At 42.1% G+C, this 26,545-nt stretch overlaps 1 protein-coding gene across 1 annotated transcript in view; it reads right to left on the bottom strand.

Annotated features, from left to right (window-relative positions):
- The window catches only part of CDH17 (cadherin 17), a 130,023-nt gene extending 106,144 nt beyond the window's left edge, over nucleotides 1–23,879 (bottom strand). Inside the window, exon 1 of the mRNA XM_057532487.1 lies at nucleotides 23,756–23,879. The gene's annotated coding sequence lies outside the window, so the exon portion shown is untranslated. The remainder of the gene's footprint in view (nucleotides 1–23,755) is intronic.
- Nucleotides 23,880–26,545: the final 2,666 nt, after the last annotated feature.

Below are 26,545 nucleotides of genomic sequence, written 5' to 3'. Positions count from 1 at the left end.
ACTTGAGCCCACCAATTTAAATTTTAATCACATCCAAAAACATTCTCACAGAAGCACATATGTTTGACAACATATCTGGGCAGCATGGCCCAGCCAAATTGTCCCTTAACTGTCACAATCTCTCTCTCTCTCTTACACACACACACACACACACACACACACACACACACACACACTTGATCAAGATTCATCACAAAGTGAGGAAGGAAGTATCTACATCATAATGCCAAGCACCAGGGGTCTTCTGGAGCCCTCCAAAGAGGTCACCTGCCTGATGAGAGCATCTTCATATCAATTTCAAGGTATGATTATTTTATTTCTTCTTCTTTTTTTTTTTTCACTTGCATAACTTTTCTTTTTTTTTATTTATTCATTTTTTATACAGCAGGTTCTTATTAGTTATCTATTTTATACATATTAGTGTATATATGTCAATCCCAATCTCCCAATACATCCCACCACCATCACCCCCCCCCCCCCACCGCTTTCCCCCTTTGATGTTCATACGTTTGTTCTCTATATCTGTGTCTCTATTTCTGCCTTGCAAACCGGTTCATCTGTACCATTTTTCTAGATTCCACATTTATGCATTAATATACGATATTTGTTTTTCTCGTTCTGACTTACTTCACTCTGTATGACAGTCTTTAGGTCCATCCACGTCTCTACAAATGACCCGATTTCATTCCTTTTTATGGCTTTCATTCCTTTTTAAGGAATCCTTTTCATTCCTAATATTCCATTGTATATATGTTCCACATATATACAATGGAATATTATATATACCATTATATATATGTACCACATCTTCTTTATCCATTCATCTGTTGATGGGCATTTAGGTTGTTTCCATGACCTGGCTATTGTAAATAGTGCTGCAATGAACATTGGGTGCATGTGTCTTTTCAAATTATGGTTTTCTCTGGGTATATGCCCAGTAATGGGATTGCTCGGTCATATGGTAATTCTATTTTTAGTTTTTTAAGGAACCTCCATACTGTTCTCCATAGTGGTTGTATCAATTTACATCCTCACCAACAGTGCAAGAGGGTTCACTTTTCTCTACACCCTGTCCGGCATTTACTGTTTGTAGATTTTTTGATGATGGCCATTCTGACCCATGTTAGGTGATACCTCATTGTAGTTTTGATTTGCATTTCTCTAATAATTAGTGATGTTGAGCATCTTTTCATGTGCCTCTTGGCCATCTGTATGTCTTCTTTGCAGAAATGTCTATTTAGGTCTTCTGCTTATTTTTTAATTGGGTTTTTCATTTTTTTAATATTGAGCTGCATGAGCTGTTTATATATTTTGGAGATTAATCCTTTGTCTGCTGATTCATTTGCAAATATTTTCTCCCATTCTGGGGGTTGTCTTTTTGTCTTATTTATAGTTTTCTCTGCTGTGAAAAAGATTTAAAGTTTAATTAGGTCCCATTTGTTTATTTTTGTTTTTATTTCCATTACTCTAAGAGGTGAGTCAAAAAAGATCTTGCTGTGATTTATGTCAAAGAGTGTTCTTCCTATGTTTTCCTCTAGGAGTTTTATAGTGTCCGGTCTTACATTTAGGTCTTTAATCCATTTTGAGTTTATTTTTGTGTATGGTGTTGTTAAGGAGTGTTCTAATTTCATTCTTTTACATGTAGCTGTCCAGTTTTTCCACCACCGCTTATTGAAGAGACTCTCTTTTCTCCATTGTATATCCTTGCCTCCTTTGTCATAGATTAGTTGACCATAGGTGTGTGGGTTTATCTCTGGGCTTTCTATCCTGTTGCATTGATCTATGTTTCTGTTTTTGTGCCAGTACCATATTGTCTTGATTACTGTAGCTTTGTAGTATAGTCTGAAGTCAGGGAGTCTGATTCCTCCAGCTCCATTTTTTTCCCTCAAGATTGCTTTGGCTACTCGGGGTCTTTTGTGTCTCCATACAAATTTTAAGACTTTTTGTTCTAGTTCTGTAAAAAATGCCAGTGGTAGTTTGATAGGGATTGCATTGAATCTGTAGATTGCTTTGGGTAGTATAGTCATTTTCACAGTATTGATTCTTCCAATCCAAGAACGTGGTAATAGAAACATTTGTGCTGTTTGCTTGTAAAAGTTTGTGTTGGACCAAGGGGGATTGGGGAGGCGGATAAATTGAGAGATTGAGATTGACATATACATACTACTACATATAAAATAGATAACTAATAAGGACCTACTATATAGCACAGGGAACTCTACTCAATACTCTGTAATGACCTATATGGGAAAAGAATCTAAAAAAGAGTGGATATATGTATATGTATAATTGATTTCACTTTGCTGTACAGCAGAAACTAACACAACATTGTAAGTCAACTGTACTCCAATAAAAATTAATTTTAAAAAATGGGGCTTCCCTGGTGGCGCAGTGGTTGAGAATCTGCCTGCTAATGCAGGGGACACGGGTTCGAGCCCTGGTCTGGGAAGATCCCACATGCCGCGGAGCGGCTGGGCCCGTGAGCCACAATTGCTGAGCCTGCGCGTCTGGAGCCTGTGCCCCGCGACGGGAGGGGCCGCGATAGAGAAAGGCCCGCGCACCGCGATGAAGAGCGGTCCCCGCACCGCGATGAAGAGTGGCCCCCGCTTGCCGCAACTGGAGAAAGCCCTCGCACGAACCGAAGACCCAACACAGCCAAAAATAAATAAATAAATAAATAAATAAGAAAATCCTTTAAAAAAAAAAAAAAATGTCTGTGGTGGTATTTTGGCTAGGAAAGCAGTTTATCTCTTTCTTCTCCGTATGGGTCCCAGATAACCCTATTCCTGCCTTAGTGCAGTGCCTGATCTCCAGGAGGACCGGGAGTAGGTAAGAGGCTGAGTGCTTGGCAAAGCCTCTGGGTGCAGACATGAAAATAACACACCCATCCATGAGTTACACACCCAACAGACACGTCCAGAGCAAGCGGATATGCCCTGGTCACCTTCTGGTGGGAATGACACAGGAGAAACTGCCTTCCCCTCCACAGTGCCTCTTGCTGCCAACAATGGGCCAGTGTACATTTGCCAAAGCTCTGCAAATCATGACTAATGTGAAAAACAATGCAAGAGCAGCTGGTCTAAGCCAAGGCAACCATGGGCAAGTGACAAGAGGTAATCCCAGACATTTCGATGCCAAGATAATGACCAGAAACCAGGACAGTGGTTGCCTTAAATCAAAAAAACATATTACTAGCAATAAGGTAACAATTCAGAGAGGATTTCTATTAAGAGAATCCTGCACTGGGAAGAAGATAATAATACATTAACTCAGGGGTCCCCAACCCCAGAGAAGTTAAGTAAACTTACACAAAGTAACATAACTAGTAACATGATACAACCAGAATATGAAACCAGGAAGTGTGACTCCCAAGTCTAAAAACTTAGCCACCCTACTACACGGCATCCTAATTTTGTAATGTTTTTATGCCTGTGAGACATTAATAGGGCTGTTGAGATTTATCTTTTCCTTATCCCCATCTTATAGTTCAAAAATATCACATACATTTGTTTATAAATAATAATAATAAAATTGTATATTTTCTAAGTATTTTATAATTTTGACTTGTTTTCCAACAAATAAGATCTTGTCCATGCCCTTCCCTCCAGAATTTTCCATATATGTGACTTGTTCTGGGCTGGCCAAGTTTTAACCCAAATTGGTTCTTTAAAATATGAGATCACACTGCTCATTACCCTATACCATGTTGCCTCTTTCAGGTCAAACTGAGTTTTAGCTTCTTTCAAGAATGATTTCATTGTATCAGAAATTAAAGCCTTAAGTTGAGCTCTAATTTATTTTCACATATCAATGAGTAAGGTGAGAGGAAACTGAAGTGAGATTTGGGTTTTCTGATTTTCAGTTTTTGGAAAGGATTTTTTTTAAATTTATGGTCTTCCTACAATCATACCATGGAGATAATTCCATTCTGCATCTGCAGATAGGTGAGCAATTTGCTTCTGGGTGAATAGAAATTTTATAGGAGTTTTTTTTTTTAAGTCATTCCAATGCCTTAAACAGTCCTTGTGGTGTCACAGGCTCACTGTGTGGTGACCTAACTCTTCATTTAGTTGCTGCGGTATCGTAACTTGAAGCCTCAGTTTTCTCAGCTACAAAATGTAGTCAATAATCCCTACTTCCTAGAATTGTGAGATATAACTGAGGTAGTAAAGATAGAGACCCAACACAAGGCTGGCACAAGGAAGGACACAATGACAGTTAACACTTGCATGATTCCCCTAGTCTGAGCTCTACCAGTCACAGTTATGTGATTTTGGATATGCTTAATTCTTCTAAGACTCTGTTTCCCTGTATGTGGGTCTAGACATCAAAGGGTCCCACTGACTCTCTCTGTGGTTCCAAGATGTCCTCTGTCCTACCCACCACCCCCTCAGTGTGCTGACTGTACCCCACCACCCAGGCAGGCACTCAGACTTGGTCCAGGCTCCTGGCAGATTTTCGCATCCTAGTTCACATCTATTATCTTCAGGACATCTGAATTAGCTAAATGTGCCAACTATGCACTACTCAAGTAATTGCACAAGTTTGAAGCTGCCTCCATTAAAATGAATGTTTGGGCTGAAGAAAACTTCAGCTTGGAAAAGAAAGACAATTCCCAAGTTTGTGAGAGAATTTTCTTAATGCTGTGACTAATCTAGGCTTGGCAGAGCTGAGGGCTCCCCCGAGCAATGGAAATGTCTCTCTTCCTCATCCTCCAACCCCAGCACGCTCCAGTGTAACTGCACCACCACCTCTCCCCATCCATTGTCATCATATTTGATTTGGAAACTGGTCCAAAGAGAAAGAAAACTGAGCTCAGTTAAAAAAAAAAAATGGGGTGCTGAAAGAATAAAACAATAATTACAGAGTACCCACCATTTATTGAACACTTACTCTGTGTCTAAGTTCAATCATTAAGACAATCCCCACAACAGTCCTATGCGGTAAGTAGATATTTATGAAGTAAGAATTTTAATTATCCTCATTTTATAGCTGAGGAAACTGAGGCAGAGAGAGGTGAAATAGTCTGACTTCAGAGCCCACGTTCCTTACCAACACACTGTCCTATCCCTGATGGCAATAGTAACACTGATGATGGCTCATATTTAGTGAGCCATCTGCAATGCACTGGACACTACACAAGTGTAGTATGAAAAGAGAATTTGCTCATTTAAAAAAAAAATCCAGCTTCTAAGATGTCCACATTTTAAAGAAGGGGCAAAATTCATCTCAGAGACACACGGTGTTTTTGTTTATTCCAGTGGTTTTCAACCTTAGCTACATATTAGAACCACCTGGAGAGACTTTTTAAAAATACCAACATCAAAGCCTACCCCACATCTGGGGGTGGGACCGAGTCATCAGTAATTTTTGAAAGTTTTGCAGGTGACTCTGATGCCCAGGTTGAGAACCACTGGTATACTTTAATCAACACACTTAGGACTATTTTTGGTGAGAACATGATTGGAAAGGAAAACATTGTCAACAAAGAAAAATAAACATTTTGCATAATAAAGTTACAAGAAGTTGGAGTGTTCTTCAAATAGCAAGAAGAGTTGAGGAACCTAGAAGAGGGAGAAGAGATCTCTTTGGAAAGAGATCCAGACAGTCCAGGAGGAGAGACTGAAGATCCAACAATAAGACAATAGGAGAGACCCTGAGGGGAAAAGATGGAGCCATAGGTTACAAAACATAGATACAGTACTTCACTCTGCCCTGTATCCACACCTTTGCCATGTGGCTTTGTAGCTTCTTGTATCCAAAAGGAGATTCCTTTTTGTCTCCTCTTGAATCGGGGCTGACTCTATGAGTTTCTTTGACCAACAGAATACAGTAAAAGTAGTAGAGTGCCAATTGTAAGCCTACATCTTGGAGACCTTGCATGCTTCCATTCACTTGCCATGTGAACAAACCTGGGCTTAACTGCTACAAGTTGAGAGACCACATGAAATAGAGCTTACATGCCCCAACCAAGCCCCCGGACATGTGAGAGTTCAGCCAAGATCAGCAAACTGACCACAGCTAACTGACGAGCCATATGAGAGACCAGCTGAAACCAGAAGAACCACATTGCTGACCATCAATTGCTAATGCACAGAATTGTGACCAAAAATTGTGGGTAATTTGTTATGTAGCAATAGCTAACTGATACAGATGACTAGTGAGACGGCCTGTGGAATGGCTGAGAGACATTAGAAGGGTAATACCTAACACTCAGCTTTAGGTTGTTGTCTGGTCTGTGCTGTAAACCCTCTTGAACCACCCCCAACTAGACCCAGATCTTCAGTAAACCCAACCACCGTCGTAATGATACTTTTCCTAGTAAATAAAAGGGACAGGGGTCAGGGAGTCACAAGAGGGCAGTTACAGCAAGAAAGATGCAGACGGGGCCTGAAAATTCTTTGGAGGCAGGAAATCAGAGTGAGAAATCCTCAGGAGGAAAACAAAATCCCCCCAAGAATTCTGAGAGCCCTGAAGGAGGGGAGATGGGACCAGCCACAGTGTGTGGAGTGGGCTTCAGGTAAGACTTTCAGGGTATCAAGGAAAAGGTGAGTCTCTCAGGCTAGAGGGCTCAGGACACCGCAGCAGCTGACCCCTGGGTATGCTGGTATTATTCCATTTGACCCTCACATCAGCCCTAACAGGGAGGTATTTATTACTCTCATATTATAAAGATAAGGATTAGAAAGTTAAATAACCTCCCGAAGATGACTCAACAGGGAGGAGGTGGAACTGCATTTGTCTGACTCAAGCTTTCTGAGTAAATCTGATTAGGAGGTAGGAGTTCTGAACCCTTCTTCCTGAAACTCAAAACTTCCAGGCTTCCCAGGATGTGGCATTCCACTGTACCCCAGCCTTATGTAAAGGTTGAACAAAGTGACCCCTAATCCCAAGATCCAAATCCTCCCATCCCATTCAAGTGCCATCCCAACCAGCCGCCTTGGACTTTTCTCTCTGGTGAACAATTCCATTGGCTTCCCCCATCCCACCCGCTCTGCTTTCAACAAGAGCCAGTGCTTCCGAGTTCCTGTGACCACCCCATCTTCCCCCATGTTGTAGGACTGGCCCCTCAGATCAGGAGACCAGCCCGGGGGTCACATTAGCATTCCCTGCTCAACCCAGTGGTCCAATTCTGCCCCAAGATGCAGCGTTTTTTGCAAGAGCCTGTGCTTGGCTGTGCAGCCCAGAGAAAGCCTCACCCACTCCAGCGTGTGCGCCGACCATCCGCGTGGCACAGGGGAGGGGAAAATCAAGAGATGGACAAGTTAAAGCTGGGGCATCACAGAAAACATCAGGAACCCACGGCTTGTGTTCCTGCCCCTCTCGCTCTACCAGTGCAGGGTCAATATCATCTCTGGATGCTAGAAATTTTCCCCTAAAAATATGCTTTCTTTTTTTGTTTGTTTGTTTGTCTGTTTTGTTGTTGTTTGTTTTTTCTCACACACACACTGTATTTTATTTTTACAAGAGATAAATAAACTGACACCAAGCATTGTAAATGGATGACCACAACAAAAGCAACAATGATTGCAATTAACAAACACAAAACACACTCATACTATGTCAGAATATTGACATTCAGTCCAGTAATCCTCCACTGTAACAGCTCCTTTACTTTGCAGTGAAAATTGATTTGTATATTTTTTGCCTCTGAGTCCTTGTGGGATTTTTTTTTTATTCAAACAGAGAGTCACAAAAATTATAATCATCCTCATCAGTTCACTCAGTCCCATGTAATTAATTTTTTTATCTTGATCTTTTGTTAGCACTTTTATGAATTCATCAGTTTTCCATTAGAGTTCTAAAAATGCTTATTCATTCAGTTCAACAGTATAGTCAGTTACCAGAAACCTGTACTTGTCAGAGTCTTTTCCATGAATTCTTTGAAGATGAAACCCTTTTATAGGAACATTTTTGCAAAAGCATCAGAGTACACCCAGAACTGTCTGTAAATGACAAAAGACTTAAAAATGACCACGGTTAAAGATTTGATGAAAGGTCATAATAATGCAATTGACAAGGAAATTTAGTTATTTCTGAGATATACATTTGAAAGTAATAACTAGAATTATGACTTATAACATTACACCAGAACATATAAGATTTTTAGAAATTTCATGTAACATCTGAAACATTTATATTAACATATTTCCATACATATAACCCAAAGAAAGTTTAGTATTAGTTGCTTTTTTTGTTTGTTTGTTTTTTTATACTGCAGGTTCTTATTAGTCATCAATTTTATACACATCAGTGTATACATGTCAATCCCAATAGCCCAATTCAGCACACCACCATCCCCACCCCACCACAGTTTTCCCCCCTTGGTGTCCATACGTTTGTTCTCTACATCTGTGTCTCAACCTCTGCCCTGCAAACTGGTTCATCTGTACCATTATTTTAGGTTCCACATACATGCGTTAATATACGATATTTGTTTTTGTCTTTCTGACTTACTTCACTCTGTATGACAGTCTCTAGATCCATCCACGTCTCAACAAATGACTCAGTTTCTTTCCTTTTTAGGGCTGAGTAATATTCCATTGAATATATGTACCACATCTTCTTTATCCATTTGGTGTCGATGGGCATTTAGGTTGCTTCCATGACCTGGCTATTGTAAATAGTGCTGCAATGAACATTGGGGTGCATGTGTCTTTTTGAATTATCGTTTTCTCTGGGTAAATGCCCAGTAGTGGGATTGCTGGATCATATGGTAATCCTATTTTCAGTTTTTTAAGGAATCTCCATACTCTTCTCCATAGTGGCTGTATCAATTTACATTCCCACCAACAGTGCAAGAGGGTTCCCTTTTCTCCACACCCTCTCCAGCATTTGTTGTTTGTAGATTTTCTGATGATGCCCATTCTAACTGGTGTGTGATGATACCTCATTGTAGTTTTGATTTGCATTTCTCTAATAGTTAGTGATGTTGAGCAGCTTTTCATGTGCTTTTGGCCATCTGTATGTCTTCTTTGGAGAAATGTCTACTTAGGTCTTCTGCCCATTTTTGGATTGGGTTGTTTGTTTCTTTAATATTGAGCTGCATGAGCTGTTTATATATTTTGGAGATTAATCCTTTGTCTGTTGATTCTTTTGCAAATATTTTCTCCCATTCTGAGGGTTTTCTTTTCGTCTTGTTTATGGTTTCCTTTGCTGTGCAAAAGCTTTGAAGTTTCATTAGGTCCCAATTGTTTATTTTTGTTGTTATTTCCATTACTCTAGGAGGTGGATCAAAAAAGATCTTGCTGTGATTTATGTCAGAGTGTTCTTCCTATGTTTTCCTCTAAGAGTTACATAGTGTCTGGTCTTACATTATGTCTTTAATCCATTTTGAGTTTATTTTTGCGTATGGTGTTAGGGAGTGTTCTAATATCATTCTTTTACATGTAGCTGTCCAGTTTTCCCAGCACCACCTATTGAAGAGACTGTCTTTTCTCCATTGTATATCTTTGCCTTCTTTGTCATAGATTAGTTGACCATAGGTGCGTGGGTTTATCTCTGGGATTTCTATCTTGTTCCATTGATCTATGTTTCTGTTTTTGTGCCAGTACCATATTGTCTTGATTACTGTAGCTTTGTAGTATAGTCTGAAGTCAGGAAGTCTGATTCCTCCAGCTCCGTTTTTTCCCTCAAGACTGCTTTGGCTATTCAGGGTCTTTTGTGTTTCCATACAAATTTTAAGATAATTTGTTCTAGTTCCATTAAAAATGCCATTGGTAATTTGATAGGGATTGCATTGAATCTGTAGATTGCTTTGAGTAGTAGAGTCATATTGATTCTTCCAATCCAAGAACATGGTATATCTCTCCAACTGTTGGTATCATCTTTAATTTCTTTCATCAGTGTCTTATAGTTTTCTGCATACAGGTCTTTTGTCTCCCTAGGTAGGTTTATTCCTAGGTATTTTATTCTTTTTGTTGCAATGGTAAATGGGAGTGTTTCCATAATTTCTCTTTCAGATTTTTCATCATTAGTGTATAGGAATGCAAGAGATTTCTGTGCACTAATTTTGTATCCTGCAACTTTACCAAATTCATTGATTAGCTCTAGTAGTTTTCCGGTAGCATCTTTAGGATTCTCTATGTATAGTATCATGTCATCTGCAAACAGTGACAGTTTTACTTCTTTTCCAATTTGTATTCCTTCTATTTCTTTTTCTTCTCTGATTGCCGTGGCTAGGACTTCCAAAACTATGTTGAATAATAGTGGTGAGAGTGGACATCCTTGTCTCATTCCTGATCTTAGAGGAAATGCTTTCAGTTTTTCACCATTCAGAATGATGTTTGTTGTGGGTTTGTCGTATACGGTCTTTATTATGTTGAGGTAGGTTCCCTCTATGCCCACTTTCTGGAGAGTTTTTATCATAAATGGGTGTTGAATTTTGTCAAAAGCTTTTTCTGCGTCTATTGAAAAAATATGCTTTCTTGAGGAAAAAACTGTGCCACCTGATTTCTCTTTCAAATTCCAAAGGAACAGGCTCGATTTTACTTCCCCAGGTTTCTGGGTGGGGGGGTGGGGGGGGAGGGGAGAGGACAGTGAATCTCATTATTCCCCCATCTGCTCGGTTTGCACATCTCACAAATACACTCTCCAGTCTGGAAGGACCCCCAGCTGCAGCTCCCCCTGGCCCTGGCAGAGAATGTAATCCTTACAGCAGCGGCCAAGCTTTGCTGCAGGAGATCAGGCAGGTCAAATAAAAATTAATTGAATGTGAAGCACTGTCTCTTCATGCTAATTGCAAACCCAGCTTGGAGCCTTACATTTGTAAGAAGCTTTTATCATAATTAATCATGTATTTTATAGGAGGGCGGCTCTGGCGACAGCTTGGTTCGGGTCCCAGAGTTTCTGGGCAAGCCTGTGAGTGACTCACAGAGCATGCCTCATACCCATCTCCATAGAGGCCATGACCTTTGTCCATTAGCATCTGTCATGCAACGGTGACTTCACCGGCCATCAGAGCCCCCTCTCCTGGGGCCCTGCAGCTTGCAGATTCATCTCTAGGCTGTTCTGTTTACTCCACTTGAGCTGCTGGTTACCTTAAAGGTCCCTCTGAAGCCTCTGCACATCCCACACACTTCCTTTTGCTAATGAATGAGTCTAAGCTTATCATGGCTGCTTACATGATAATTAAAATCCAGGGCCTGGAGGGTCAGCTATCAATTGGCAATTAGTTCTCAAATTACCAGCCACCCACCATAAGGATGCATCCAGGCTTTACTCACATCCAGTTTACTCCTCCTTACTTTGAACCCTAAAGTCAGGAAAATCACAGGGTGGCAGTAAGGGGAGAGGGGACAATGGGACACACTGGAAAATCAGGATTCAAATCCAGTTCTGCTGCATCATAGCTGTGTCTCCTTAGACAAGACACTTGACCCCCATGCAGTGGGAAGGATGACACATCTCACAGTGCAGTCGTGATAATGTGTGTGAAAACACAGTGTTCAAGGGCTGCCATGAGTAGGCATCGTTTATAGACTCATAGAATGCAGGGGCGTCAGGAGACCTTGGAAAGCATCATCACAAGAGCATGCGTCAGGCTTTATTTAATGTCACATCCCTCTAGCAAACAGCCTGGTGCATCATCAAAGCTCAGTAAACGTTTACTTTTGAAATAATAGATTTAGTCCAACCCTCCTTACTTTCTAGAGGAAAATATCCTGCATAGAGGTGACGAGACATTTGTGGAAGAGCTGAGGCTTGTCCCAGGTCTCCAGTGTCCTGCCTCCTGGTTCACATTCTAGAAAACACCATCCTCATTACCAGGAATATTCCCACTGCCCATTCTCATTGATCCCAGCTTATTGCACACGGCATGCGGGTATTCATCCTCAAACCTGACCCTCTGAGAAGCAATGCTGATCCAAGCCTTGAGAGGCTCCCAGCAAAGCCCTGATTGCTGCCTTCTGAAACCCGTCCTCGGAGGGTCCGGAATCACCCACCACTTGGCCTTAAGTTTTGGAATTAACAAACATCATTCCTGGTCATGTAAAAGGAATGAAATTACTTGTAAAAGAATGATATTAGGGGGGCTTCCCTGGTGGCGCAGTGGTTGAGAATCTGCCTGCTAATGCAGGGGACACGGGTTCGAGCCCTGGTCTGGGAAGATCCCACATGCCACGGAGCAGCTGGGCCCGTGAGCCACAATTGCTGAGCCTGCGCGTCTGGAGCCTGTGCCCCGCGACGGGAGGGGCCGCGATAGAGAAAGGCCCGCGCACCGCGATGAAGAGCGGTCCCCGCACCGCGATGAAGAGTGGCCCCCGCTTGCCGCAACTGGAGAAAGCCCTCGCACGAACCGAAGACCCAACACAGCCAAAAATAAATAAATAAATAAATAAATAAATAAGAAAATCCTTAAAAAAAAAAAAAAAAAGAATGATATTAGAACACTCCCTAACACCATACACAAAAATAAACTCAAAATGGATTAAAGACATAATGTAAGACCAGACACTATGTAACTCTTAGAGGAAAACATAGGAAGAACACTCTGACATAAATCACAGCAAGATCTTTTTTGATCCACCTCCTAGAGTAATGGAAATAACAACAAAAATAAACAAATGGGACCTCATGAAACTTAAAAGCTTTTGCACAGCAAAGGAAACCATAAACAAGACGAAAAGACAACCCTCAGAATGGGAGAAAATATTTGCAAAAGAATCAACAGACAAAGGATTAATCTCCAAAATATATAGACAGCTCATGCAGCTCAATATTAAAAAAATGAAAAACCCAATCCAAAAATGGGCAGAAGACCTAAATAGACATTTCTCCAAAGAAGACATACAGATGGCCAAGAGGCACATGAAAAGATCGCTAATTATTAGAGAAATGTAAATCAAAACTACAATGAGGTATCACCTCACACCAGTTAGAATGGGCATCATCAGAATATCTACAAACAACGAATGCTGAAGAGGGTGTGGAGAAAAGGGAACCCTCTTGCACTGTTGGTGGGAATGTAAATTGATACAGCCACTATGGAGAACAGTATAGAGGTTCCTTAAAAAACTAAAAATAGAATTACTATATGACCCAGCAATCCCACTACTGGACATATACCCTGAGAAAACCATAACTCAAAAAGACACATGCACCCCAATGTTCACTGCAGCACTGTTTACAATAGCCAGGTCATGGAAGCAACCTAAATGTCCATCGACAGACGAATGGATAAAGAAGATGTGGTACATATATACAATGGAATATTACTCAGCCATAAAAAGGAATGAAGTTGGGTCATTTGTAGAGATGTGGATGGACCTACAGACTGTCATACAGAGTGAAGTAAGTCAGAAAGAGAAAAACAAATATCGTATAGTAACACATATATGTGGAATCTACAAAGATGGTACAGATGAACTGATTTGCAAGGCAGAAATAGAGACACAGATGTAGAGAACAAATGTATGGACACCAAGGGAAGAAAGTGGGGGGTGGTGGTGGGATGAATTGGGAGATTGGGATTGACATGTATACTCTAATATGTATAAAATAGATAACTAATTTTAAAAAAAGAAAACAAATACAGAACTACTAATGCAAAAAACAAAAAACAAACAACACCAAAAAGAACCATCATTCCCTCCTTCCTTGAGCTGAGGGGGTTGCTGCAGTCCTGGTGGACAGCCATTCATTTCTCAAACACCAGGATTTGTGAAACAATAGAAATACGGATGCCTGCATGGAATTTGGAGAAGCAGGAAGAAGGGGCGCTGGCAGCAATAAAAAGGCACCCATTCTGACCATTCTGAAAGTCACAAAAGATCCCCAAATCAATGACGGATTTACAACTGTGCCCTGGGGAAGACAAGCCATGCCCGTGAACACAGGCCCCTGTCCATCCCTCACATTGATCTGCTTCCTATCACTTCAAGCCCACAGCCTCTCAGACACCAAGATTTAGCAAACCAGGCACCTGGCCAAGGTCCTGCCAGGACCTTGCAGGCCACAATAGCGAGACTCTCTTCTCTCTGTTCACAGGGATTTCCAAAATACAGCTCTACAGAGGTGAGTCATGGCAAATTTAATGAGGATATGGAAATTGAACCATATTTGTTATATGTTACTACTTTAGAAGCATGCTGTCCATTTTTGGAAGCTAGGAGACTAGCTATGGCATCTCAAAAGACTGAGCTCTTTCCACCGCCAGGAGACTTGTCAGGCTTTTGTCCCCAGATCTAGGCCAGTGCCCATAAAGTATGGTCAGAAGACCTGCTGAATCAGACTCTCCCGGGAGCTTATTGTGGGTCCCACTCCTCTGGAACTGAATCAGAACTTCTGGGGACAGAGCCCTGGGATCTTCAGAAGTCCCAGGAGACTGAAGTTTGATTACTGGGCTGCACTCCCCTTACCCCAAGTGCTGGATCACTAAGTGCCAGAGGAAGAGGAGATGGAGGTGTTGACGCTTTGAAGTAAGAAAGAGAAATGACTCAATGTCAAATGGGATTGGAATCCCAGATCCTGGGGAGGGGAGGGGTCTTCTGAAGGTCTACTCCAGCATTCCACTGTGCCACTCCACACACAAGAGGACTTGAGTTTGGGTTTGGCTTCATGGGTGCCTGCAGAAGCCAATGCTAAGAGATTTGGGAAGCCACACTGAGAGCCCCATGCCGAGTATGAGGTCAGGGGTGAAGAGCACTGTGGGGGGCGGGGAATCTCAGAAGCCCACCTAGAGCGTCAGTGCCCAATACATGAGGGATCAACACGTAGTGGAGGTACTGTGTATCAGAAAGCAGAACAGTGATTAAGATAACCATTCCCTAGAGACCAGTTGTTTGGGCCTTGAATAAGTCCCATAGTATCATGAATAAGCCAAAGGAGTGGTGGTCTCCCAAAAAAGACCAGCCCTGCTGAGAAAGTGCTGAACTAAGATTTAATTTTCTTTTAAAAAATAAACGTATCATTTCTCACATCTCAGTGTCACAGAGAAACGTATTCCTATCACATAGATAATATGTACACCAAAAAATTTTGTGAACTGTTTTTCTGCTTGGCTTATGTGAAGTCATCATTAAATCTGTGAGTTTATGAAAGAGGGTTACTTGAATCTGACCCTTAGCTTCCCAGCACGAACTTGGGAAGTCCAGACCCACTTCAGCTCAGTGCTTGGATGTATGTAACATGAATGTGTCCTTGCTCTTTATGTAAGCTGTGTCTAATTTACACACTGAAGAAAAGAGTCAACCTGGATTGAACTTGCTATTGTACAAGTACAGAGCTCTTTTTACTAGCATAGGAGAGCATTTCCCAAAGCATGTTCTATGGAACATCAATCCTGTAAGATGCACTTAAGAGTATCTTAGACAAATAGATATGGGAAACATTCCCTATCCTATTCCTGCCTACTTGAGATTCACAATGTATTCATTATCAGTCAACTTCTGAGAAAGTTTTCAGTGAGGAAAAGTAGCAAGTATTTATTGTTTGGCCTAGCCAGTACCCCTTCCCGCGTCCTTTTGTAACCACATTCTGGTTTTCCTTTGGGGAATCACTCCCTCCCTCCCTTCCACCCACCCAAACCCTGCATTTCATCTGGGCTTGTTCGTTGAGATAATTCAGTAACAATGCTGCCTCATCCTCAATACACACACACACACACACACACACACACACACACACACACACTTCCACTTACAGGCCTCCCAACCAAATACGATACACACAAGATTTTTGGAGCTAAGTCTCTCAGATCACAGCATCATTAGAAACAGTCCGTGAGTTCCTGTTACTAAGATTCCTAAATCATTGCCATATTCTGTACTTCCAGAGATTTTACCATTCAGAGTTTCCCTTAATTCCTATGAACAATCTAGAATTATACCAATAATCAGCCTATCTCAGTTTCAGTTGCTTGTAACCAATGAATTCTAGATGATGCAAGAAGCCTATTTCCCACATGCAAAAAATATATATATAATGAAGTTGTACCCTTACCTTACACCACATACAAAAATTAACTCAAAATAGTTCAAAGACCCAAACATAAGAGTTAAAACTATAAAACTCTTAGAAGAAAACATAGAAGAAAAGTTTCATAACATTGGATTCCGCAAGGATTTTGAAAACAAAGGCAGTCATCAGTTAGATCTCTTAAACCATAACTTGCTTAATAAATAATTTCCTGTAACCTGCCTTCACTGATCAAGCTCACCTTAACTGTTCTTGCATATTGCATACCCTCCAAGCTTCATGGAGCTTAGACAATATATCACAAGACTCCTTTAACTGTCCCCTATAGATGACACCTCTGATGTATGGTTCTCAACAGTAACAGTTGTTGAAGTTGTTTTTCAGGAACATGGAGCTAGTCTTGCCCAGATCAAACCGATTTTGATGACCAACCATCCAGCTGGGACTGCGCGAGTGTTTGATGGATGGCTTTTGATGTTAGAGGGCCCCAAACTCTACCCTTAGATCATGCTAATGCTGCCATTTCCTGAACGTGCATCCCATGAAGAAGCATGTAACTCAGATACGCCACAGAACACCAGTTACTTTACCTTTTTCTTGCCTCCAATCATCTTTCCCCATTCCTCAGACCACCTCACTTCCTTACCCCATAAATATCCCAAGGCCCTCACCTTTGGGAAGGTGGATTTGAGACTTGTTCTCCCATCTCCTCACTTGGCTGCCTTGTGAATAAACCCTTTCTCTGCTGCAAACCTCTCTATTTCAGCATTTGGCTTGCTGCATGTAGGGCAAATGAAACTGGCTTGGTAACAATTTCTTGGATATGACAACAAAAGCACAGGCAACAAAAGAAAAAGTAGGTAAATTGGACTTCATCAAAATTTAAAATGTTGATGCATCAAAGGACACTATAAGCAAAGTAAAAAGACAACCCATGGAATGGCAGAAAATATTTGCAAATCATATGTCTCACAAGGGATTAATATCCAGAATATATAAAGAACTCCCACAGCTCAACAACAACAAAAAAACCCGATTAAAAAATCAGCAAAAGACTTGAATAGACATTCCTCCAAAGACAGTATATAAGTGGCCAATAAGCACATGAAAAGACACTCAACGTCACTAATCATTAGGGAAATGCAAATCAAAACCACATTGAGATATTGCTTCATATCCAGTAGGATGACTGTTATCAAAAAAAAAACCAAAACAGAATATAAGAAGTGTTGGGAAGAATGTGGAGAAATCAGAACCCTTGTACATTCATTGCTGGTGGGAATGTAAAATGGCGCAGCCACTGTGGAAAATAGTATAGAGATTTCTCAAAAAATTAAAAATAGAAATCCTAAAAGATCGAGCAATTCCATTTCTGGGTATATTCTCAAAAGAATTGAAAACAGAGACTCAGATATTTGTACACCCATGTTCATGACGGTATTTTTCATAATAATCAAAAGGTACAAGCAATCCAAGTGTCTCTTGATAGATGAACAGATTTAAAAAAATGTGGAATACATTTGTGGATACATTCAATGGAATATTATTCAGCCTTAAAAAGGAATGTGAGTCTGACACATGCTACAGTGTGAATGAATCCTGAAAACCTTATGCTAAATGAAACAAGCCAGTCACAAAAGGACAAATACTGTATGATTCCACTTATCTGAGGCACCTGGAATAATCAAATTCATAGAGACAGAAAGCAGAATGGTGGTTGCCAGGAGCTTGGGGGAAGGGGAATGGATGTTAGTGTTTAATGGATAGTTGGGAAAGATAAAAAAGTTCTGGAGATGAATAGCAGTGATGGTTACACAATAATGTGAATGTGCTTAATGCTACCGAAATCTACACTTAAAAATGGATAGAATGGTAAATGTATGTTCTGTATATTTTACTACAATTTTTTTAAAAGAAGCCTATTTTACTTTCTATAGCTTAATTTTCCCTGAATATATTTGACCATGGAATTCTCCCTTTTCACCATAACTCACTTGAATACCAGAGTGCAAGGGACCAGAGATCACACTATGGGAAACGTTGGCATGTGGCGTGGAGGCTGGACCTTCAAGGATAAAACCCCACATTGCAGTAGGGCAAGGATCTCACCTAACATGAGGAAGAGACACATCGGGCCAGGCATCTAGGGAGGGAAGATGCCTGTATCTCACTCAGTAAACTAGGATTAAGAGGGAAAACACTAAACAGCAGGGAGCAGAGCAGGCATCTGCTTCTCTGGAGCTTGATGTCAAGATATCTAGGCGGTAGTTCCTGAGTGGGGGAACTTAGGGAATCCTCTTTTGGAGGCAGGCTTGGAAGCTTGGAAACAAGAAATCCAGGCAAGAGGGCTGAGACAATATGCACCCAACATACATCCTCAGGGACTGGGAGTTAATTCCCTCCGCCTCTGTTTACATGCAGAACACAGGCTACTTAGCAACCTCAGAACTTACCAAAGGCTTTTTGAAATTTTTAGCCTGTTCTCAGCTGCTAAGGGGAACTCTTTTGGCAGAGAGTTTTGTCCACCTTTTGGCCAGGGCATTCAGGCTGGATTACCCATCAGAATGGTATTGACTGCCCAATGGGAAAATGAGAATTTACAATAACAGAGTAGGACAGTCTCTTGTTAGACAGCCCCTCCCTTCTTCCAGGCTTCCCTCCTAAGACTAGTCTCTGAAGGCTCTTGGTTTTTGTTTGAATAAAGAAAATAATAAAACATCGCGAAAAGCTTTCATCATGGGCCAGGGGCTGCACTTTTTATGCGCTTTCCCACTATTCCCTGCAAAAACCTAAGAAGTAGATCATCTTAATTCATTTACTCAATTTCTTCCTTCAGATGACAAAACTGCGCCTGAGAAAGATTGTTACTTGCCCAAGTTACCGAGCTGGGAACAGGTGGAGCCAGGATTCAAACCCAGGCAGATGGACTCAGAGCCCAGCCTCCTCTCGGTTCATCTCATCTTTTCAGCCACCCGCTCACACGGCTGCACGGTCTGCATCTTCCTTCTCAGTCATAAAGGGGGTGGATTCCATGTGTCCACTTCTGTCTTCTTTCCTATACTCACAGTTATAACCCAAAGCACCTATGAAACCTGAGGGTCTCAATTATCCGTTGGGTGGAACACTGTTCCACCTAAAAGCGGGTAAATGGACAAGGTCACTATCAATCTGACTTTTTTTACGAGTCAATTGTCCTCATCTTCCACACCTAAAATAGCATTTCTCATTGCCCAGTCTGTACAGAGACTCTCAAAGACACAATAAAGAAAATCAAATTACAAGTTCTCTCCTTTTGCTGCCGGAAGAGACAGGCTTGGCATTTCCCCAACTGCTAATGTTTTTTAACTGGCTTGAGACATTCCAAGGGAGAGTGATCAAGGCCAGTCCAATATGCCAGCAAAGTAGGTGAGTGTCTACACCCGGGGGGGGCAATCCGCTGCGGGTGGGCACTGAGAGACCCACCTACTCTGGAAGATCTTCTCCATGTGCCAGTCAGACTGACACCAGTGATTCTCCTTCAAACACTGTTGAAGCCATTGATGGGCAAACAAGCCCTAAGGCCACCTCATACATGCAAAGCACTTTAATAAGCCTGTCGAGATTTTAAGACCTTTTAGAGATTGCAAAGCACTTTTACTTATCTCATTCCATCATCTTAAAAACACTGAGGCTGGTATCATTTATCTTATTTTATGTATGAGGATTTTGAGGCTCCCTAATAATTAGCAAAGCCAAGACCTGTATCTAAGTCTTTTAACTAAGGTGGCAGGGCAGTTACTCTTGTGGAAAGAGCATTGAATTGGCATCAGGAACCCTGAGTTCTGGCCCAACTGGGTCACTGAGCAAATCGCACTTGTCAGGGTCTCAATTTCTCTCTGTGCAAAAAGGAGGCCCTCTGCCATCTGAGGCCATCTCAAGCTCTAACCTGGAGTCATCTTTTGGAGACAAAAGGTCTGCGTGTACTGCCGTGGGACCAAGAGAGCTCGGTAAACATTCGTGTCCAGAGTTTGGCTAAGCTACTCTACTCCAGGGTATTGCTGCCTCTGCATCCATTTTATTTGACCAAGTGACCTGTGGGAGGCCTTAAACAGACACGAACCCCCTCATGCAAGTGCGTGCCCTAGATAATAGCCCACGGAGTCATAAGCAAATGTAAGTCCCTGATGTGGCTTTCCCAGTAGCCCTGTGAGCAAAGTCTCCCCGCACCCCTTAGATAAGACCGCCGCGGAGCTTACCAAAACCCCCGCTCTTTTGTTTGAATTGACCCATCCAGCCTTGCCCCAAGAACCCCAAAGCCCTCCATCCTGGGATCTTAATAAAGGCGTGTGTGCAGGTCCTGCCACTCTGTCTGCACCCTGCCTGGACCTCCCTGTGTGGCCCCTCAAGGCACGCTGTGCTTCCTCCAGGACCTGTGAGTAATGAACTTCTCTATTTCACTTCGTCTTGTGGTCCGTTGTTGACTGGGGTTCACCATCCAGCACTCTGTGCTGCACTAACAAATGGTAAGTCAGCAAAGTCATAACAATTAGCTACCACCATCCTTATGGACAACATCGTCTTGGCCATGTCTCCAATAATGCATGCAGGACAGTTAAAACGTGCCCTCCTGCAATGCTGGGTGAAAGTGCACGTGGGGCGACCACCCAGCCGCCGGCCTGCTTCCCCAGGCGGCACATTCACAGTGTGGCAGGTCTTGTCTGAAAGACCTCTGGAGGTCCTGTTTTCACTTATTTTTTCCACCTCAGCTCAGAATTCCTTTTGCCCAATCATTCCCCAAATAATCCAAGTTCCTCACAACGCTGTTTCCAAATATTGAAACACATTATGGCCAGCCGCCGGCTCTATCTTACAATCAAATAGATGAATCACAGGCAATTTCCTTTGGATTTTTTTTTTTAATAGGATTTCCACTTCTACTTCATTGCCTTGTCCAGCCTGATGCTTACAAAAAAAGAAAGTACTGCTTTCAAGCATATCTGACTGTGTTTTTTAATCAAATAAAAGCTAACCGACTATCGAATTGCACTCCTCACAGCTCTTTGCCTTGCCCATTTTCTGATATTCACAACATGCTTTGTGTCTTTGTGTCTGTGGTAGTCCTGATAAGGTACCTTTTGCCAATATTCACGTGAGGGCTATAGTTCCCTCATCAGATATTTATTTTAAAACATCTGCCATCGGTATTACAATTATGGTTTCTCTTCAAATGAGGCTGCTGTAAATGTGTGCGTGTGTGTACATATACATGCATATATAGGTAGGAAGGTATGTATATGTGTATGTGTGTGTAGCTAAAATTACAAATACCCTACAAGAAAGTGCCCTTCAAAACTGTTTCAAATTACCCACAAGGCAGCCAGATTTCTGCAAGTCAAACAACGACCGTGAGGTCTCTGGGTGATGCTAGATCGAGTACATCTCAGGCCGCCTGAATTTCCATGTTTCCGAAAGCCCGACAGTAAGAGGTCGCTTCTCTACTTCGGATCAAGTGGTTAAAAACATCAGCAGCACAGAAGATGCAGGCTCACTTTGGTTTCCACTTATTTGACCACGATCTCAGCAAACTTAAGTTACAAATCATCTTGAGTTTCTGAAAGGGCACACACCTCATGAATACTCAGTTTCCTTAGCAACCGCATAGCACAGGGAGATCAGCTCTGTGCTTTGTGACCACCTAGAGGGGTGGGATAGGGAGGGTGGGAAGGAGGGAGATGCAAGACGAAAGAGATATGGGAACATATGTATATGTATAACTGATTCACTTTGTTATAAAGCAGAAACTAACACACCATTGTAAAGCAATTATACTCCAATAAAGATGTTAAAAAAAAAAAAAAAAAAGACTTCAGACAGAAATCAACACCCTGATTTTGGACTTCCAGGCTCCAGAAGTGGGAAACAACACATTTCTGTTGTTTTAATCCACCCAGTTTTGGTACTTTGTTATGGCCGCCCTAGAGAACTAATATAGACTCTGTGGCCTTGACCCTTGGCTAGAGCTGCCTGGACTCTGGAGTGATGGGGGCCCACCTCCCACCTGACATGGGGATGGGGAAGCAAAAGAAGCTAATCAGCAAAGAAAATAGAATCACAAAACAAGCAAAAAAAAAAAAACAAAACTCAGTTTCCTTGATAGATGCTGAAGTAAGTAAGACCACTGACAGCAGCAGCATTTTGGGAATATACTGGAAAGTGGAGCAAGATGAGAGTCTAGTTCACTTTTGAAGTTATTCTACTTGCAGGGCTCTACTCCCTTAGCTGTGAGCCCTCTCCTTCCCACCTCTGCCCCTCAACGCACACACATACACACATACACTTCTGCACCGGCACACGTACATGCACACACACGCACACTCGTGCAGAGTCACGTGCATGTGCAACGGCGCTCCTCAAGTCCTTGGTTTCCATCCTTTTCCCTAGTCACGTGACAGGGCAAGCAGGTGTCTAATATTTACTTCCTCGGAGCTTCAGGAGTTAAACTGGACCATTACTGATGGTTTCTGGTGTCTTGTATTGTGGCTGTTTCCTAGGCACTCACTAAGTCAGAATCCTCACCCTTACTCCGGTATAATCTTGTAACCCAGGGCCTCAGCTGACACCTGGGCCCGCCCCGTTCTGCTATCTTTCTCCCTCTCTCATTTGCATTGCTGTCTGGCTATTCAGGTATCAGGCCTGACTGCGTTGGGAGCACCCCTTGTACAAAACCTTGAACCCTGCCAGATATGTGTACTCGTAAATCCAAGGGACACATCGATGCTTCTCCTGCTGGACGGCTTCCTTCCCTCTGCCCAGGGCACAGTACTCGGTACACTAGGCCAGGTGTTCCCGAGGCTTCCTCAACGGTCTCCTTGCGGGGAGGGGATGGTCTTGTGCCTCTTGGCTCCTGCCAGGTCAGCGCTCCTGAGGCACGTACTGAAGCGGCGCCACTCATCTGTCACACCCTATTTGGCGATATTCAAAAACTGCATTGCCTTCTGAACCAAGTCCAAACTTCTCAGCCTGAAAAGTGACGTAGTCTATGACTGCTCCCCTCTTATCTTCCTGGTTAGTCACTCTCGCGCTTTACATTTAATCCTTGTGATAATCCTTTGAGATGGGTATTATCCTTGTTTCTCAGATGAAGAAATTGAGGCTTATAGAGGCTAAGTTGCCCTAAATAACCCAGTGTATTTCATTTCCTAGGGTTACGGATGTTACCATAAACTTGGTGGCTTAAAACAACAGAAATGTATTCTCTTGCAGTTCTGGAGGCTATAAATCTAAAATCATGATGTCAGCAGAGCCATACTTCCTCAGAATGCTTTAGGGGAGAATCCTTCCTTCCTCCTGCAGCTTCTGGTTGTGCCAGACATTCCTTGGCGTTGCTTGCTTGCAATTGCATCACTCCAATCTCTGCCTTCGTCTTCATGTGGCCTTGTTCCCTACGTGTCTCTTCTGTGTCCAAATCTGTCCCCCTCTCTTTTCTCTTATAAAGGCATCACTCATTGGATTTAGGGCCCACCACAAATCCAGAATGATTTCATCTCAAGATCCTTAACTAAGTACACCTACAAAGACTCTATTTCCAAATAAGGTCACATTTTGAGGCAGACATGGATTTTGGGGGAGCACAATTCAACCCACTACACCTAACAAGTAAGAATGTGAAGCTACATTTTTCTGACTCCAAGCCTCACATATTTAACCATTTACATAACCACCTTCCAGGAAGCTCCTGGTCAAATTGGACTTATTTTTCTCAACAGATTTTTCTCTTTCCTGCCTCTCTGCCCTTGTTCATGTTATTTTCTTTACATAGGCCAACTTCTCCATTTTTCTTTCTTTTAACCAATCTTACCCGTGGAAATCTTGAGTAGTCTTCAAGATGAAGCTCGATGTCACTTCCTCCAAGAAGCATTCCAGGATTGCACCAGCCAAGCAAGGAATTCTTTTTCCCGTCCAAGCTCCAACCACCTTACTTCACATGCCTCCACGGCCCCTTCTTATCTTCTATGTCATATTCTAGGTATTTGTGCAGTTGTCCTCATTCACACCATGCCCCCCTCCCACCAATATGTCATAACTATATCATAAGCTTCTTAAAGGCGAGACTGCCTTCTCCCACCGTGTATTCTCCACAGCACCTTTGCACAAGCAGGCACTCCATGGACTTTGCCAAGTGATTTTATTTGCCTTGTTCCCTGTATTGAGTAGTTCATGTACTGAGCGAAAATGTAGGATGCTTAAAATCCAACTTTTCTCCAATGCTCCTAATTCCCCAGAATGGAATTTTTAAAAATAGCCCAATTTACTTTTCCACACCGAATCCAATCATTTTAATAATATTTTTCTTTCATTTGAATTTTATCTAATGGCAGCAAATCTAACGCCTTCCAGGTATAATCCTCCCACAGTTCATTTTCTTCCTATCTCTAATGCCACCTTCTTTGGCTGTATGGGATGGTCAAATTTACTATTCTCGAGGACTCTGAGGACCAGGATAATGTCTTAATCATCATTATATTCCCGGCACCTGATGGTGCCTGGGTGCCCAGTAACATCTGAAGGAGGTGTGGGCGAATGAAGGTGAGAATGCTGCGTTGGAGAAGTAGTGGGAGTTCTCTTGGGGCGAGAACTTTTGTCGGTCTCATGTTATTCTCACCACAACACTGTGAAGTAGGTGATGCTGTCATCCCCACTTCACAGATGGGAAAACTGAGGTTGAGAGAATAAGCAAGTTCCTCCTGGTCACACATCCACAGTGATGAAACCATATTGAAACCCAGATCTGTCTGACTCGAGCCATAGCTCTGAACCAAAACACCTCTCAGACTGGACTGCAGCCAGAACCGTGTGCCTGGCTCAAGCTGGGGCAGCTCCGGGGTGACAATCCTCAACAGGCCCTGGAGCTTAGGAGGCTTGGGAGCTGTCGGCCATTTGTCTGGGAAGATCTGAGACAAGTGAGGAGGACAGCTGAATCTGGCAGAACAGAGAAGAGTATAAAGAATGTGTGTGTGTTGGTGTGTGTGAGGTACGTATGTGGTGTGTGCGCTGTGGGATATATGTGTACTGTGTTTGCTGTATGTGTATGTTATATGTGTGTGCTGTGTGGAGGGGTGTGTGTATGGTGTGTGTGTGGGGATGGTCCATGAGGATGAAAAGAGCTGTGTGTATAGGAAATGGTTTTGGATACTAGAAGATGCAAATGAGTTACATCTGGACCCCAGTCCTAGCCCAGACATTTCACATCTGAACTAATATCCCCCTGGACTTGTTTGCTATAAAATGTTCTGTCAACCTCATGGGGCCACTGAGAGGAACAATTCAAGAAGAAACACTATAAGAAGCTCCAATATGTGCAAAGCACTGTATTGCAGAGCGTAAAGAAATGAAAAGGAAAAGACATAGTGGCCCCTGATTTTGAGTTTCCAGACATATAAAACTAACTAACTGATGCAGAACGGAAGATGTGTGACAATGAAAACTGCCGTCTCTCGAGCTCTTTACGGTATGGCAGACTGAAAGACATCCATCTCACAACCTTACAAGGTAGGTATTATTGGCAACCTCATTTGCAGATGAGAAACTAATAGTTAAGAAGCTTTAAACTTTAACTACTCCAAAGACACACGTGTTAAATGGCACAGCCAAGATCCATCCCAGGCCCGTATAACCTGAATCTTTACTCTTATCACCTCCCTGTACTGTTTCCTTGACCAATTCAAAGATGCAAAGTGCAGAGATGGGAACCTTTGCTCCCAACTTGGAAAAAGGAGGAGAAAGGGCCAACAAAACAGAGCAGAGACACCTTGTAAAACTGTGTCACTTTGGGCAATATGCAAGATCCCTTGATTGTCACTACTAGTGTATGTCTGATTACAAACTCAGAAAGATAGGGAGTTGAGAGAGCAAGAGCGTGCTGGGGGTGGCCAGAGGTGTGAATGGGGAACAGCAGGAAGTCCCACCCTTGAAGCAGAAGGGCTACACAGCACCACTGGAAAGCAGCCACGTGTTAATGTCCTGCTGTAAAAATGTCAGGGAGGAGAATTTGGTTAAAAGCCTTGTCTGGCTAGAGCTCAGGCTGAAAATCAGCAGTTTCCTTTTTCTCCCCCTTAATCCTTTATAATTTCCTCTAATGCTTTACTCAAGCTTAGGACCATGAGCCTTTGGGGAGCAAAGCAAAGCCCATCTGTTGAGTCAGGAATTTGCCAGACCAAAGTAAAGGTCAATCTCGCTTTTACTGTAACTTGGCATTTACATGACCTCAAATACTTCCTAACTGTATCAGCCAAAAATCACTTTACATTATTGTGAATCACATGTCAAAGGAGAGATGTCAGGGATACTCTTTAAAACAGATAATGACTGGGCTCTTGCCAATGAAGAGAAGAAATAAAATAATACGTATGTTTCTTTATAATGTGCTTGCTCTAGAAGCTACATCAAAATGATCATAATCATCTTGAGTCGGGAGGAAAAACATTTAGGAATCCCTTTCTTTTCAAAGATTTTATTTATTTTATTATAAGACATATAGGTAAAAACTTGAATATTCTGAAAAAGATAGAAAATGGTAATAAAATGGGCATTTTTCTTATTAAGAAACATGTTCATAAATATGCTTTATCAAATGTTAAAATGGTTGTTA

Source organism: Balaenoptera acutorostrata, chromosome 17 (genome assembly GCF_949987535.1).
Source record: "Balaenoptera acutorostrata chromosome 17, mBalAcu1.1, whole genome shotgun sequence".
Lineage (NCBI taxonomy): Eukaryota > Metazoa > Chordata > Mammalia > Artiodactyla > Balaenopteridae > Balaenoptera > Balaenoptera acutorostrata.
This window is presented reverse-complemented; position numbering and strand designations above follow the sequence as displayed.